Source organism: Ornithorhynchus anatinus, chromosome 1 (genome assembly GCF_004115215.2).
Source record: "Ornithorhynchus anatinus isolate Pmale09 chromosome 1, mOrnAna1.pri.v4, whole genome shotgun sequence".
NCBI lineage: Eukaryota > Metazoa > Chordata > Mammalia > Monotremata > Ornithorhynchidae > Ornithorhynchus > Ornithorhynchus anatinus.
This window is the reverse complement of record NC_041728.1, coordinates 22,772,137-22,790,075: the sequence shown is the minus strand read 5'-3', so window position 1 is coordinate 22,790,075 and position 17,939 is coordinate 22,772,137. Positions and strand designations below refer to the sequence as shown.

General features: G+C 47.8%; 1 non-coding gene across 1 annotated transcript; it reads right to left on the bottom strand.

The window, feature by feature from the left end:
• Positions 1-17,188: 17,188 nt before the first annotated feature.
• On the bottom strand, positions 17,189-17,326 carry LOC114817404. Its single transcript, XR_003765262.1, has one exon. It is a non-coding gene; the product is annotated as a small nucleolar RNA SNORA7 (small nucleolar RNA).
• Positions 17,327-17,939: the final 613 nt, after the last annotated feature.

The following is a 17,939-nucleotide window of genomic DNA, read 5'->3' as shown; positions in this document are numbered from 1 at the left end:
TGTGTGACTGTGGGCAAGTCTTCACTTCACTTCACTTCTCTGGGCCTCAGTTACTTCATCTGTAAAATGGGGATGAAGACTGTCAGCCTCACGTGGGACAATCTGATTCTCCTGTATATCCCAGCACTTAGAACAATGCTCTGCACATAGTAAGCGCTTAATAAATACCAACATTAATTTGAGAATTGCCAATTTTGGAGATTGGCAGAGGAAAAGAACAGGCTTCCCTTCCCGGATCCTTTTTGGTATGTGACAGTTCCCAAGGCCATGACGTCGTCCTGGGAGATCCATCTCACACTTCAACTTTCAGGAACAAAGTCCTGTCATGTGGGTGTTGGGGAGACAAATGAGCTTTCATTTGTCAAAATAATTAAATGGGAAGTGAAAAAGCCCTTACAACCTTCCAAGTTGGTATCTGCCACCCAACTGTGGTCCATAGGTTTTAAACATGATGATGAGACCAGGGAGACAGCCAAATTCAGGGGACACCATCCACCAGGATAATTCTTTGACTCTCTCCCCAGTTAGTCCATAAGCTCCATGAGGGCAGCGAACCTGTCTTGTGCCTCTTTTGTGCCTCTTAGGGTTTAGTACAGCGCTTTACTACTACAGTTGTGCTGAAGAGTTTGGCATTGTTGGAGTGGAAAAAGGTTCCATTTTGTTGTCTATTGGTCCTCTGAGCGGGTTGGCCATTTGTCCAGTTTTGTATCAGACAGTCCAGTTTTCAATTAGTCTGGTCCTTGCCACGTACTGATGTGGCACTGGATACCTTTACGTCTGGCATATTTATTTTCCGCGTCCAGCTTCCCTCCTCCATGGTTCCTGTCACTGAACTCTGTGGCCGAGAAATGGTGGTGGTCTGGTCTTTCAGAGGGTCCCGAGAGAGGGACGCAGGATGAGGAGCACTGTGGAGCAGGGGTAATGCTGTAGTGGATTTAGAAAGTATTGGGAAGACTTCCTCAAAAATGATGCCAAATCATGTGCATCTAGGGGTCCGGTTTTCTGAGAGACACCGCTGTCCACCCTATCACCAGACTGATCTGATGAGAGCGCGACCTATCTTCCGGAGCACCCCTGTTCAATCTCGCCTTTTTCCAAGGAGCTGCCGGTGGGGAAACAATGGGTAGGGCGGAACTTGGGTTCAAGAGAGGGTGCTGACAGGGAAATCAATGGTATTTATTAAGTGCTTACTGTGTGCAAAATACTAGGGAGAGTAATAATAATAATAATGATGATGGTATTTGTTAAGATTTACCATGCCAGGCACTGTTCTAAATGTTGGGATAGATACAAGATAATCAGATTAGACACAGGCCTTATCCCACAAAGTCCTCTGTCTTAATCCCCATTTTACAGATGAGGGAACTGAGGCACAGAGAAGTGAAATGACTTGCCCAAGGTCACACAGCAGACAAGTAGCAGAATCAAGATTAGAACCCAGGTCCTTGCGACTCTCAGGCTCATACTCTATCCACTAGGTCATGCTGCTTCTCAGTGCAACAGAGTTGGGAGACATGTTCCCTCCCCACAGCGAGCTTACAGGGAGAGACACACATTAATATAAATAAATTATTTATACTATACAATTCATAGAAATTTGCATAATTTATAGATAAGTGCATAATTTACATAAATAAAAGGAGAAAATAGCAAAGAACTGAGGGAAAAGTCCAGTCTGTCCCCACAAGATCTCTCGTTGCCAGAAGAGGCCCTTCCAGCAAACTGTGTAGTGGAGCCTACCTACTCCCAGGATTTGTTGCTGGCTCAGGGGAAGGAAGTGTCCTGAATGCTGTAAAAATGCCATTAAATTTCCTGTTGGATCATGAGCCCACCCCAACCAGGGGTCAAAGTTTTCTCTTTTCCAGAATCTCCCGGCAGGCCTTCCCCCAGGCTGGGCTGATCTTCTGTGTTTTCATGCCCTGCACGGCTCAGGTGAAACAGATCTTTCTTCTTTATGAGTTTGTGGAAGACCACAGACCTCTAACTCATGTTTATGGTGGGGGAGAGAATATTTCTATCGGGGAAGAAGCCAGTTCCACCCATTGTAGCTTGGGAGTCAAAGGTCTAAAACAAGAAAAAGAGAAAGGGGCCGAGACCCTAAGAAACTCGCTTCTCCGAAGAGCTGGGTAGGAGGGGATGCATCCCTGAAGATCCCCCCCTTAGGAAAATTCAGTGCTCCCATCGACAACACTTGTGTACGTGCAAATATTCAGGTAATGTCATTCTCTCATACTTGTTAGTCCTCCTTCTCCTAATACTCATAAATCGCCTATGCTTTCAGTCTCTGCCATTACTCTACAAACTTGTCGAGGGCAGGGAACGGCCAAACTCTCCCAAGAGCTTAGTCCGGTGCTCCACACTGAGTCAGCTCTCAGTCATTAGAAGTGATTCTCCAGAAGGCTATCTGTGGGTACATACCACCCACTCTGTTCTGGGATTTCTGGAGTCATAGGCGATGGGGCTATAAAGGGGGATGATGTGGGCAAAAAAGCTTGCCTCCTACAAGATCCAGACAAGAATCCAGTGTATTCTCTCCGGCTGAGGTAAAGGCCTCAGGAACGCTTCCCTCCAGGAAGGGCTGAGTATAAACTTTAAGCAAACCTGCTGCTATGTAGGGCACCTTTCATCCTGAGGAATGAAGACTTGCATTTTGTCAGGGGGGTGACTGATCCAGAGAGGGGAGGTTGGCAGGGCCTGAGCTGCCACGTGGGCTGGGTCCTGGAGTTTTGAGGCTCTGTCCGGAGAGACATTCATCCATCCTCAGCCCTCGTCCAGTGGCCGGGAGGAGGTCGACGGGGGGAGTAGGGAACGGACAGGGCTACGTCTTGCCTCCCGGAACAGATCCCAGTTATCCCACGAGGATGGATCCCGGGAGCCACATGCCGGGGACAGATGAAACGGCCAAGGGGGGTGTGGGGAGGGAGGGAAACGTGGAGTTTTTAATATTTAGTTTCCCACTGGAAGTTAAAACAAGAAATTAAGCAGCAGGGGTTTGCTCCACTCAGTTGACTTAGAACAGCTGCTCACAATGTCTCCAGCTTAGAGCGGAAAGCAGAACTTTGCCCTGGGTCTGAGCTGCTTTTCAGGAGCAGTCCAAGTCAAACTTCCACTCAATGACTTCATTGAAAGCTGGTTTACATCATGAAGAGAAACTCCATTTATTTATTTGTAATAACTTCGGGATTTTATGGACCCGCAAGAGGATGTAATTTAAGAAAACATTAGCAAGCTGTTCCAAAGAGCAAGGCTTTGGAACGGCCCATGCCAAAAAGTCATCAATGGCGAGGTTTCAATATGAAAAACGGAAAGCTGCAGTGAACCCCCTGCAAAGGACTGGGGATGTGGAGAAATCCGGGCCCCCCAAAGTCCTCCGGGCTCTGGAAGAAGACGCTCATCCCTCCAAATGCCTGTTTCTGGGCTGGTGGGACCATGTTGACGAGAGAGGACGTGGCTCTGGGTTGGAGCGTGCCCCCTCATGAGCCTCCCAAAATGCTCCCCTGGGGATGGCTTTGAACCCAGTAGCTGAAGGAATTATGCTTTGTTGTTCTTAGGATTTTTAAGGAGAAAATCATTAAAAGGTTACGGGGAAAGGAACCCATGCTATTAGCTCATGTTTTTGTAAAAGATGCTCTTCTCGCCACTCCTTCTGGCCTGCATCTTCGACATACGATCCTGTGTCCTGCCGGCCCTTTGGGGTGGGGGGCGGGGTGGGGGAGTGTCTGGAGATTCCAAATCCGGAGAGGGACCCCAACAGAGCTTTATCCCTCATCACACCCCCTCATTCTTTATCCCCAGTTTACGCCCTTCGCCCGCCTCCCATCTACAACATTACACCACAGACTGAGGGGGCATTCCTCAAAGCAGACATTGGGCTTTTAGGCAACCCAACCCAGGGCCCCCAGCAGATCTATCTGGAGGACAGATGGTCTCACCAGGCCATGTAATGTGCTGTCTATCTGCCTACCCCAGACGGGACGAGGGGCCGGCAGCGGGGGGGACCAGGCGGGGCGCGATGTGGCTGAAGCCACCACATAGCTCCCTGCTTTCTCGGTTGCCTCATCTTCTAGCAGAGATTGGTAATTCCAACCCCCCTCCCGGGGCTTCAGTAGGGAATCGCTCCCACCAAACAACCACTGGGGATGTTATTCAGTTTATTCGGTTATATTTATTGAGCGCTTACTGTGTGCAAAGCACTGTACTAAGTGGAGCAGCGTGGCTTAGCGGAAAGAGCACGGGCTTGGGAGTCACGGGTCGTGAGTTCTAATACTAGCTCCTCCACTTACCAGCTGTGTGACTTTGGACAAATCACTTAACTTCTCTGTGCCTCAGTTACCTCATCTGTAAAATGGGGATTAAGACTGTGAGCCCCACGTGGGACAACCTGATTACCTCGAATCTACCCCAGTGCTTCGAAGAGTGCTTGGCACAGAGTAAGCACTCAGCAAATACCATCATCATGATCATCAAACAGACACATTCCTCGTTGGGAAGCCTGAGGTGCCTGAACCCAGCCCTCCTCTCCAGACCACATCCACACCACTGGAGATGAGATGTGCATGGGGAACTGGACTGGGGGTGCTTTCTGACTGTGGAACTCCGGAGTCTGGTCAGCCCTGAGAGGACTGCAGCCTGTGTCCGGGAACTGTGTCAGAGGGAGAGCCGCTCACCTCTTGTCCTGTTACTGTCACTGTTGCCATCAGGGCTTGCTCCTCCTGGAGCCAAAACTCACAGAGACCAGTCCACTTGGCTCCCAAATTCCTGTCACCATTTGCGACACAAATGGGGACTGGAGAGTTTTGGGATGTGTCTGTCTCTGGAAGAATGAGGGCTGAGAAAAAAGTGCTAGTCGTATGGTGTTAGAAAGGGGAGCTTTCTGCCCTGCAGCACTTAGACTGCCCAGACTCTTCACCTTCATTTCTTCCCTGTTAATATTATGCAATATAAAATAAGCTCTATAAATTATGTGAGCATTGTATATAACCATCGCTGTGGAATTAAGTGCTTGTCTCAAACCTCGTGCCGAGCTCAGGAGTCGATAGGAGGGAATTAGGTTCATTCATTCATTCATTCAAGGTTGGACTCAGTCTCTGCCCAACTCACCCCCAGGTTCAAAATAAAAGGTTTTATTCAGCATCAGTATGCTCCTAAAATGACCTTCTTTCCAGAAAAAGAAACCTGTGCTTGTGCTATATCTATTGATGGCTACCCAACTCTTGGACTTTGTGGTATTTTATGTGCTTAGTATGTTCCAAAGCAATGTACACCGTACAAGGTGATCGGGTAAAAAGCCTCTGTCCCATTTAGGGGTCACAGTTGAAGAAATAGGTAGTGCAGGGAAATTTTCCCCATTTTTACAGATGCAGAAATTGAGGCTCAGAAGGGTGGTGACCTGTTCAAGATTGTATGGCAGACCAGAGGCAGAGCAGGAACTAGAACCTACTTCTTCTGAATCCCAGCTTCATGCTCCTTCTTCCAGGTCATTCCTGCAGATCCATGTCCCCTAGTCAAAGATCTTCTTTCCCCCTCATTCCTAAGCCTTTAAACGGTCAAGAAGCCAAGAATGCTTCTCTAGGCCCTTGTCAATCCGTACTTGCTACCCACCGCATACTAGGAGTGTCGAAAAACCCAACAGATTTAGTAGATGTGGTCCTTGCCCTCAAGGAGCATACAATCTAGCTGAAAAGGAGTGGGGAAGGAACAGGCCCAATAAGAAATTACAGCGAGAAGAAGAAAAAGGGGATGCGTTCTCTTGTGAGCAGTCACCCCAACCCCAACATTCCCTAGAGCCAGCAAGCGTGTGTGGGGAAGTTATACAAGTTCTCCCTCCTTGTGGGGCTCCTGGTAAGAATGAGAACAGCATCAAGGTGGCAGTGGATCCAGTGAAGGAGGGCCAGAAGTGGGTGTGTTCACCCTCAGGGCTGCTTATTGGAGAGTTGTAAATTATTTCTTTATATTAATGTCTGTCTCTCCATCTAGACTTTAAACTCATTATGGGCAGGGAATGTGACTACCAACTCTGTTGTACAGTACTTTCCCAAGGGCTTAGTACAGTGCTGTGCGCACAGGAAGTGCTCAATAAATAGCAATGGTTGATTTGCCTCCAGAGTTTTCCTCCTGCAGCAAGTGTGCAGGAACTCTAAGATGGTACTTCATGTCCTGAAGTGAGAAGAAAATTATTGGGAGAGTGGACCAGGGGTGGAGGAGAAATGGTGGGAGGCTTCAGGAAGCCATGTAAGCTTGCCTCTGTTCCCCTCCTTGTTCCATCTGGAAGGGAGAGAGGTCCAGAATATCCAGAGTCTTTGTCTGTGTTTCCGCCAGCGTTTGCAGCAGTGGTGGACGGTAGATGTCAAAGAAAATCACACGAGAAGAATGGCATCCCATCCCTTCCCTCTAATCAAACCCAACAAATATCATCACTCGGTATTTACTGAGCTCCTACTGTGGACTGAACATTTACTTCCCAGGAGCATTTATTAATGGCAAGTCTTTGTTGTTGAAATGATATCTATTGCCGCTGATGTCTTGATATTTTCCAGTCTTCTTTGTGGCTCCCAAATGCTCCTTACCCCTCTAGGTGCTCTGAACAGCCACCTGCCACCTGCATAATTTCTATGCAAACCACTAAGCTATTTTGCCACAGCGTAGCTAGCCTTGTATTTCAAAGAACGGCTTTGATACTATGCAAGAAAACAAGATAGTGTTGGAAGCCATGCTGAGCTCACCCAGCATTACAGGATTTTAGACAGCCTAGTTGCCTGTGCCACCCAAGGAAAGAAAGCGAATGACCCACATGATAATACAATGAAGTGATATTTGACTGTGGAATGTTACTGTCACATGTTTTATGTCACATGTCCCATTGTTTTTATGAGATGTTCTTCCCCTTGACGCTGTTTAGTGCCATTGTTCTTGTCTGTCCGTCTCCCCCGATTAGACTGTAAGCCCGTCAAACGGCAGGGACTGTCTCTATCTGTTGCCGACTTGTTCATCCCAAGCGCTTAGTACAGTGCTCTGCACATAGTAAGCGCTCAATAAATACTATTGAATGTTTTAGAATTCTGGTTGGTCATGAGCTGTGTGTCTTGCATACCTTGACTAGATGCTTTTGATTTAGGCAGGGGGAAGTGACAGTGGGGCCGGAGCTACAAGTCTAAGTGGAGAAGACACTTGGCTCTAAGGGAGATGGAGGAGAGGGTGACTGAGTGGCTCCAGCAATCCGTGCCAGGCCTCGGTTGGACGATGTTAGTTTGGGAGCCAGGATGATTGGAAGCTCTTTGAGGGAAGGGATTGCTTTGGTTTCTTTTAATAATAATGGTACTTGTTAAATGATTACTCTGTTCTAAGCACTGGGGTAGGTACAATATCAGGGATACAGTCCCTTTTCCACATGGGACTTACAGTCTAAGTGCTTAGTACAGTGCTCTGCACACAGTAAGAGCTCAATAAATAAGATTGAATGAATGAATGAATAAGAAGGAATGATTAAGATTTAATCCCCATTTTTACAGATGAAGAAACTGAGGCATAGAGAAGTTAAGTGACTTGCCCAAGATCACACAGCAGATATTCTAGACCATGAGCCCGTTGTTGGGTAGGGATTTTCTCTGTTTGTTGCTGAATTGTAGTTTCCAAGTGCTTAGTACAGTACTCTGCACACAGTAAGTGCTCAATAACTTTGCTTGAATGAATGTGGCAAAGTCAGAATTAGAACCCAGATCCTCTGACTCCCAGGCCCGTTCTCTTTCTACTAGGCCACACTGTTGTTGTTGGGGATTTTTTTTGTATTAAGCACTTTCTATGTGCCAGCTACTGTTCTAAGCACTGGGATAGATGCAGACACAGTCCATGACTTTCGGGGGCTCACATTCTTAATCCCGATTTTACAGGTGAGGTAACAGAGAAGTTAAGTAACTTGCCCAAGGTCACACAGCAGATAAGTGACAGAGCCAGGATTAGAGCCCAGGTCCTTCTGACTCCCACACCCATGTTCTGTCCACTAAGGCACACTACTTCTTTTGTTTGTCCCACAAGGGTCTTGTCAGTTTTCTTCAGTGGTGATGATGATGATGATGATGATGATGATAATGAGGCAGCAGGTGTGGGCCACCCCACACTCAAGTTGCTTGAAGTTAAGGTTCTTCTGGGAAGCCCCTCAGGCCCAGGGTGGTTTCCTTATGTGCTGGCTCATCTATTCCTCTTACTTTCCCCAGTAAGGATTGTATTTAGGGAGTGCTTACTCCATACTTAGCACTGTGCTAAGCACTGGAGCCAAGCCAAGATAAGCAGGTCAGACACAGTCCCTTTCCGACATGGAGCTCACAGTCTATGAGTTAGGGACAGGAGGTATCTTATCCCCATTTATTATTATTGTAATAATTACTTATAATAATATGCAATACTACTGATGTCATTTTGTTAAACACTTACTATGTGCTATGCACTAGGGTAGCCATGGTCCAGTCTGATTAGATGGAGTACCTGTCGTACATGGAGCTCAGTCTTAGGGATAGGAGGACAAATATTTAATCTTCATATTATGGATGGGGAAACAGAGGCCAAGAGAGACAAAGTGACTTGCCCTCGGTCACCCAGCAGACCGGAAGCAGAGCTGGGATTAGAATGGGGTCTTCTGACTCCCGAGCCTGTGCGTCTTCCACTAGGACACCCTGCCTCCCTCCTTAACATCTGGAGCCTTGAGTTCCTTCTCTCTCTCTTTAGATGCAGATGGGAGAGGGAATAAGAAAATGAGGGCTTACTTGGGAAAGACCTCTTGGAGATGTGATTTAATAAGACTACGAAGGTGGGGTGATTGGAGAAGTATTGTCAGAAATATTAGAAAGAGCATGGCCTTGGGAGTCAGAGGACTTGGGTTCTAAGCTCAGCCCCACTACTTATCTGCTGTGTGACCTTGGATAAGTCACTTAATTTATCTGTGCCTCAGTTACCTCATCTGTAAAAAAGGGATTAAGTCTTCCCCCTGATCTAGACTGGATCTGTACCCTTCAAACCCTTGATTTTTTCACCCCACCCTCAATACTTATGTACATATCCATAATTTATTTAAATTAATATGTCTTCCACTCTAGACTGTAAGCTCATTGTGGGCGAGGGAACGTGTTTACCCAACTCTGTTATATTGTTCTCTCCCACGCACTCATATTGTAGTGTTCTGCTCAAAGTAAGTGCTCAATAAATATAATGAATTGATTAATTTAGAAAACCAATGGTGGCCAAACTATCACCTGGAACAAACGAACAGCAGAAGGAACTCAAGCTTCTGGAGTTTTGGGGAGTAAATAAAGGGGACCCTCTCCTAGCCATCCTTTCAGTTCCCATGCTCCTCAGGTGGGGAGAAATGAGGCATAGAACAGGGAAGTTCACCCCTCGCCGTGTCCCACACTGCCTACTCTACAGTTCCCAAGGCCAGTCGGAGTTTCAGCTCCCGTGCCCCATCTGCCCGCACCCCAAGACTCTTGCCCTTCCTCTGAGCAGAACCCCACCTCAGCAGAGGCTGATCACCAGTTGAGGTCGGGGCCAGAAGCCTGGGGTCTTTAGTCACAGCCCTGCAGGCACCGGGGAGGGGGTAGGCAGCGGCAGCACCTGTAAAAATAGTAGGTTCATTCGCACGTAGAGAAAGACCACCCCCAGTTGGGGGAGAGGGTGAACTGGTCCCCGTCCTGCTTTTGGGACCTCGGGGCGAGTCTGGGGTCTTGCAGAACTGGGTTCCAGAGCAAGCGCCACAACCATAATCACAGCCCAAAAAGTAGCCATCGGATGCCAGCCCACTTGGCTCCATGGGCCATCCGGCACCGTGGCCTGCTCAGTTGCTCAGAACAATAATAATAGGGTGTGAAGAGTTGACCGAGTGCCAAGCGTTGGGAATGATCTAAGCTAATCAGCTAATCAGATCAAACTCAGCCTCTGTCCCCCATGGCACTCACAGTCTAACAAAGCAGCATGGCCTACTAGGTAAACCATGGGCCTGGGAGTCAGAAGGACCTGAGATCTAATCCGGGCTCCACCACTTGTCTGCTGTGTGACTGTGGGCAAGTCACTTTAATTCTCTGGGCCTCAATTACCTCATCAGTAAAATGGGGATTAAGACCATGAGCCCCATGTGGGACAGGGACTGTGTCCAATCCGATTCGCTCATATCCGCCCCAGCGCTTAGAAGAGTGCCTGGAAAATAGTAAACGCTTAACAAATACCATAATTATTATTATTAGGTAGAGAGGGATCTTAGCCTGTTTTTACAGATAAGAAAATTGAGGCCCAGGGAGGGCAAGTGACTTGCCCAAGGTCACACATAGCAGGCCAGTGGCAGAGCTGGGTCGAGAGCCAGATGCTCCAACCCCCTCCTCCCCCAGTACCCGTGCTCTTTCCACTAGGCCCCGTTGCCCCCCAGGTTTGGAAAAGGGAGGTCAGCGGGGGCCAGAGACTCTGTCATCCTTCCCCCCAACTCCACAGGTGACAGGAGCTGGAGAGCTTTCCTTCCCAAGCCCGGAGCCTGCTGATATGGGGCAAAGTGTACAGCTTTCCCACCGGGATCAGTAAGGAAACGGCCTCACTCGGCCACAACCGGCAGAGCCTCCGCTCAGCTCTGGGAGCCCCACAATTCCCAAGTTGCCCGGCGAACCCCCGCCCCCTCTCCCTGCTCGGAGAACACATTACCTAGTGTCTTTCAGGCTTCTGCTTCTTGTTTGACATCCCTTATTTACAAAGCAAACAGAATGTTCCTTTTAACACACATCACGCTAAGTTTATTAATGCCAAAAAAATTCCCAGGAGGCCGGCCCAGGGGACCCTCGAAACCTGCCAGCACAAACTCTTCAAACGCTCGACGCGTCAGATCCTCCAGAACGATATTTCACACAATGGAGTAAAAATAATATTTTTCTTTGGGCCTTTCCAGCCGCTTTTCTGGGGCGCAGACAGAAATTGTTTTCTTACTCCACTCCCAGAGCAGAGATCTGGATGGAGCTGCGTTTATTTGTTTAACGCAGTGATTTCATCCTAAATGTCTCGACAGCAAATAGTTGGTGGTTTAATAAAGGGCCTTTGAAAAAGAGGGCCGGGGTGGGGAGAATGCGAGCTATGCCGCGGCCCTCCGAGGCTGGGGAGATAGGAAGGGCTGGGGCGGTCAATCGAGGCTGGAGGTGGGGCCGCTGCACCCCGTCTTCCCCCTAAGGGAGGCTGGGATTCCACCATCACTACCACCCACACTGACCATGCAGCCCGGCTGACGCTGGGGACAGGGGAGGTGGGGAGGAGGGCAATAAGGGGACCACCCCTCCTACGTTCCCACCCTCCCCCCGGACCCTTGATCCACTCTCCCTCCCAGACAATCCTCACCACCCTTGGACCCATGTACCTTCTGAGACTCATGCCACCCCCAACTCTCTGGGCGCTTCTCCCCTCTGCCTCCATACCGAGGCTCCAACCCAGTTGGGGAAATTGGTGGTTTCCTGGGAACATTTCCCATTCTCCACCATTTCACTCCACCATAACTATCTGCACTCTTCCCCTGCTCCTCCCCAGCCCACACTCATCGCCTCTCACAAGCTCACCTCTGAACTGGACCTCACTGTCCATTCTTCTGCCTCCATTCTATCACTCTCATTGCTTCCTTGCCTTGGAATTCCCTCCCCTCCTCTAATTCATCCCACCACAGCTTCTCCCTATCCCGCAGACTCAAAGCCCTCCTGAAAACCCACCCTCTATCCTTCTCTTTCTCCTCCTCCTCCTCTTCCTCCTTCTCCTTTTTCACCTCCTCCTCCTCCTCCTTCTCCTCCAACATGCCTCCCCAACCAATTCCCAGCATCCCAAGTCATATAAGCCCACTAACCATCTCTAACACTCATATATTTACTTCTCCCCAGCCTTAGCACTTGTGAAAGTATATCCATTCAGTCAAATGTACATTCGGGGATCAATTTTGGCTTCTGTTTGTAGATACTTTTGTCTGGTTCCCCCATTATAGTGTTAGCTCTTGCTGGGCAGGGAAAGTATCACTGGCTCATTTTGTACTTCCCAGGCATTGTCTGAATTTTCTGAACGTCTAGTCCAAAAGCAATCATTATATCCAGATAATTGAGACTAAAATACAATAGGAATCATCCAAGTAATTTGTGTGTATAGGCACAGGACTTGTTCCTAGTAACTTGGAAGTGAGGTTTAGTGTTTGTGATGCTGCGGGGGAACTTTCCAACCTCTGGGCTTTCTCTCAGGGAGGGAACATGCCTGCTAATTCTGTTGTATTGTACTCTCCCAAGTGCTTAGTACAAGTGCTTTGCACATAGAAAGTGCTGAATAAATACCATCGATTGATTTAATTGATTGGTGGGAGCTGATGATGGTGATATTTCTTTCACTATCACTGCTGAGAGAAATGCAAGATTTGCCCTGGGCTTTCCCCCATCCCTGGAGTCACCTCAGGAGTGCTATTTATCTTCCAATAAGCTTGGACTACTCCCCCCCCAATGAACTTGGGGTACTCCCCCAGTGAGCTGGGACTACTCCCCCGCAGTGAACTTGGACTACATTCCCCCAGAGAGATTGGACTACTCTCCCCCAACAATGAGCTCGGACCTACTCCTCCCTTCCAATGAGCTTCGATTACTCCCTCCCAATGAGTTTGGACGTTTCCCACCCCCACTGAGCTTGGACTACTCCCCCCCAATGAGATTGGAGGACTATTCCCCCAGTGAGCTTGGATGACCACCCTCAGTGAACTTGGACTACTCCTCCCAAGTAATAATAATAATAGTATTTGCTAAGCGCTATGTGCCGGGCACTGCACTAAGCACTGCGGTGGATAGAAGCAGAACAGGTTGGACACAGTCCCCGTCCCACAGTGGGCTCACAGTCATGATTCCCATTTTATAGAGGAGGTAACTGAGGGACAGAGAAGTGAAGCGACTTGTGGCAGAGCCACGATTAGAACCCATGACCTCCCGACTCTCAGGCCTGTGCACTATCCACTTCACCATGCAGCTTCTCCAGTGAGCTTGAACTATTAACCCGGCAATGAGCTTGAACTATTCCCCCCAATGGGTTTGGATTACCCCCTCACAGTGAGCTTGGCCTACCTCCACACAACAGTGAGGTTGGACTACTCCCCGGCACTGAGTTTGGGCTACTCCCTCCCCAGTTAAATTGGACTACTGTCCTGGGGCCTTCCCCCCTGCCCCCACCCGCACCCCGTCTTCTCTTCTCCCCCCAGCCCCCGACCCCAAACAGTTAACCCTTTCAGACCAGGAAGAGACTAAGCACGAGCTTCTGAAGTTCTCCCACTCACCTCACGGCAGCTGCAGCAGCAGCCCTGGGAGATCCTGGGCCCTCAGAGTGGCTATTTGACCAGCTTTATTCCGGACAGCATGGTTTTCAACTGGTCCGTTCTCTGCTTTGTGTGGCTATGGCACCAGATGTCTTTACGTCCTATACTATTTTACCCCTGAGGTACAACGGGACTATCAGTCAGTGGTATTTATTGGTATATATTTGCGGAGCACTGTGCTAGGAACTTATATAATACAATCAAATTGGCAGACATGTTTCTAGCCCACAACAAGCTTACAGACTAGAAGGGGTGAGACGGATATTAATATAAATAAATAATTTATTAGTATATAGTATATAATTAAATAATTACACAATTAAATAGTATATAATTTAAAGATGTTACATACTGTAAACTCACTGTGGGCAGGGAACATGTCTGTTAAGTCTTGAGAAGCAGCATGGCCTAGTGGATAAAGCACAGGCCTGGGAGTCAGAAGGACCTGTGTGTTCTAATTCCAGCTCGGCAACTTGTCTGCTGTGTGACCTTGGGCTAGTCACTTCACTTCCCTGTGCCTCAGTTCCCTCATCTGTAAAATGGGGATGAAGACTTTGAACCCTATGTCGGACAGGGAAGAATGTGAAAACAGAGCCCTCTACATTTCGTACCAGGTTGGGCTGTTTTCCTTTTTCTGTAAGCAGATGTTTTTAGAGAGCAACACATAAGTCATGAGGCAGGCTGGCAGGGCTGTATTTAAAAACCCAGCAAGCTTTGCAGCATCGGGATAATTATCGGTTCCGTAGAGTCATCTGTTCTTTTAAGTTGTCAGCAGCAGTTTGAATCTCTTTTGGGGGGTGGGGAGGGATCAGGGGCTATCTTTGCCTCGAGGGGCTAGGGTGTGCTGCTCGGGCCTCTGATCTACAGCTTCATCAGCCCCCAGCCCTTACCCACCCTCATCCCACCTTCGAATCTTCCCCCTCCCAGCGCCTTCTTCACCCATCCTCAGCACTTTGGATTTAAGGCACTCAATCACCTTGACCTCTCCTAGCTTACCTCGCTGATGTCCTTCTACAAACCAGCATGCTCACTTCATGCCTCTAACATCAACCTACTCACTCTACCTCGATCTCATCTATCTCACCACCAATACCTTACCCACATCCTGCCTCTGGCCTGGAACTCCCTCACCCTTCATATCTGACAGACGATCACTCTCCCACCTTCAAAGCCCAATCAAAATCACATCTCCTCCAAGAGGCCTTCCCTGACTAAGCCCTCATATCCCTTACTCCCTCTCCCTTCTGTGTCATCCTTGCACTTGGATTTGTACCTTTTATTCACCCCACCCTCAGCCCCACAGAACTTAGGTGCGTATCTGAAATTTTTTTCAATGTCTGTCTCCCCCTCTGGATTGTAAGCTCATTGTGGGCAAGAAGCATGTTTACCAAATCTGTTATACTCTCTCAAGTACTTAGTACAGTGCTCTGCACCTAGTAAGCATCAATAAATATTATTGATTTATCGATTGTGTAGGTATGCATCGTTGATTGAGCCTTCAGTATATCTCTGCTGATTCTGATAGTGGTAGACTGTAAGTTCGTTGTGGGCAGGGAATGTGTCTGTAATATTGTTATACTGTACTCTACCGAGCACTTAGTACAGTGCTCTGCACACAGTAAGCACCTAATAAATATGATCGACTGATTAGTTATTTTTAGGGCTGACTCCACCCCATTAGAGTATCAGTTATTTGTGGCCTTTGGCCACAAGCTGGTCATACAGTGCATCACGCTCAATAAATTCGAGGAACACCATTATTTTCCCAGTCTAAATGCTGCCTCCTAGTCCCAGGAAGATGCCATCATAACCTTAACCAGGGGCCCTGGGTTGATCTCTTTACTTCCCTGGGCCTCTGTAAAATGGAGAAGCCTAGCAGCCTCTGCTGGTCTGTAGGTTCATTCCACTGGATGTTATGGGGGAATGCAAACCTCACTCTCCTAGGTCATTCTGCTGGGGATGTTGGGAGCTGAAGGGGATACCCTCTTGCAACTGGATCGTAATAATAACCGCATTTATGAGTCTCGGGAGAATGACCGGATCATACCGTCTGTGGTACCATGAATGACACACCTCCTGGCAACTGCACCAAACCCATGGGCTTGTAATTCCAGTCTCATTATGGGCAGGCAATGTATGTGCTAATTCTGTTGGATTGTACTCTCCCAAGTACTTAATACAATGCTCTGCACATAGTAAGCGCCCAGGGAATACTATTGATTGATTGGAAAGCCTTTCTAGGAGAGTCCTTAGCTTCAAACAGGTTTTGTACTTGCAGAAGATTCCTGTAGGCTACTGGAGAGGGCTTGGGTCTGGCCATCGGAAGACCCAGGCTTCTAGGCCCAGCTCTGCCACTGGCCTGCAGTGTGACTTTGGAAAAGTCACTTAACCTCTCTGTGCCTCAGTTCCCTCATCTTTAAAATGGGATAAGAAATCCACTCTCCCTCCTTCTTAGATATGTAAGTCTGATGTGGAGTAGGGGCTGACCTGATTATCTTGTACCTACTCAAGCATTTAGCACATTGCAGATGCTTAATAAAAGCCAAAAGCATAATTACTAGTTGGGTTTGAAACTTATCTAGAAAAATAAAGGGGAGGAATTGTGCTTTCCAAGCGCTTAGTACAGTGTTCTGCACACAGTAATTGCTCAATAAATACAATTGAATGAATGAATAAATGAATCTTTTTGGCATTTCACAGAAACCTAGGGAAATAGCCATTCAAAGCATAAATCAATCCATCCCCAGTCCTTTCCAAAGGCTGTCAAATCTGTCACCATGCTTAGTTATCAGTATTATCAATAATAATTAATATAAAATAAAATAGTAATACATGCTTACTATGGGTCAAGGTAATCACATCAAGCACAGTATCTGCCCTACCCAGTTTTCAGAGTCTAAGAGGCAGGAAAGTGACTTTTTCTGAAATTTACCAAATTCTTTTGTGCAAAGAAAGGAAAGAAACTGAGTGTCCCCAGAGGAGAGGCTAACAGGATTGTTGGCAGTGGGGCCATAAATTAGCTTGGGCAAAACCTTCAGGTTTAGAGAGGGAGTTCCAGGAAAGAGAGAGGGCATCAATCGGTCAACATTATTGATCTAGTCTTTACCTCTGTGCAGAGCACTGTACTGAGCACTTGGGGTCAACCAGTCAATCGATCAGTGGTATTTATTGAGTGCTTACTGTATGCAGGGCACTGTATGATGCACTTGGGAGAGTATACTATGAGAGAGTTGGTAGACAGATCCCTCCCCTCAAGGAGCTTGCAGTCTGGGTGTGGGGGGACAGACACTAAATTAAATTACATGTAGGGGGAAGCGATAGAATATAAGGATATATATTTAAGTGCTACCTACGGGGGGGGGAGGGGGAGTGAGTTATTAAGTGCTTCCACTGTGGTAGAGTAATAGTAGCATCAGTAGTAATAGTGTTTATTAAGTACCACTGTGTGCAGAGCACTGTATTAAGCTCTGGGAAAGAGTAGACAGGTGGGATTTAGATATGGAGCATATGCCTCAAGACTCACAATCTATGAATATAGGTGTGGGTAGGGGAGGACTGGAAACACACACTGGGATTAGTGAAACACTAAACCATTAAAACAGCCTAAGGGAAAGGGCAAAAACCCAGTCTTTACCTTATGCCGTCGAGTCATGTCCGACCCATAGCGACGCCATGGGCATATCTCCCAGAACGTCCCATCTCCATCTGCAATCACTCTGTTAGTATATCTATAGAGTTTTCTTGGTAAAAAATACGGAAGTGGTTTACCATTGCCTCCTTCCGTGCTGTCAACTTGAGTCTCCGCCCTTGACTCTCTCCCAAGCCGCTGCTGCCCAGCACAGGGGAGGTTTGACTGGAAGCAGATTGCCTTCCACTCGCTAGCCACTGCCCAACCTAGGACTGGAATGGGTAGGCCTCTGCTTGACTCTCCCTCCCTTAGTCAAGACTGGTAGAGTACTGGAAACTCTCCAGGTGCGACCCTTAGAGGGGTAAAAACCTAGTTTACAAAATAAAAACAAAAGTCAGTGGGGAGCTATGGCTAGGAATTTCTCCTCGGGATTTAGAGCCCATGGCAGTGGCTTCACAGCCACTAGTTTTCCTCTAGTTATATGAGACCTCATACTGCAGGTGCTCTTCTCATTTCAGCTGGAGCAGAGGAAAAGAGGAAGGGATGATGATCTCCTCGACGGTACAAAGCGGAGCTGGTGGTAGGGAAGGGGAGGGAAAAGGGCTGAAGTGGCAATAGGAAGGAATTATGGTGAAGAGAAGAGCAATTAATCAGGGAAGGACTCCTGGAGGAGATGTGTTTCCAGAGGAGCCTTGAAGATGGGAGGAGCAGTCACCTGCCACATGTAGGGGAGGCCTTCTGAGAGCTGACACCAGGTTTCTGAAGGCTGAACCCATAACTTTTTGTTTGCAACAGGAAAACCCTCCTCCTTGCCAGCAAAGAGGAAAATGTAGAGGGTATTTGACATTTTTACCACAGCTATTCTCTTCTAAAACATTCTTCTCCATCCAGAAGCTTCCTATTGTGAAGAGGCAGAGCAGTTGCCCAACACGGGATAAAGACAAGTGAATTTAGTTACAAGCCTGTTTGTGTGGA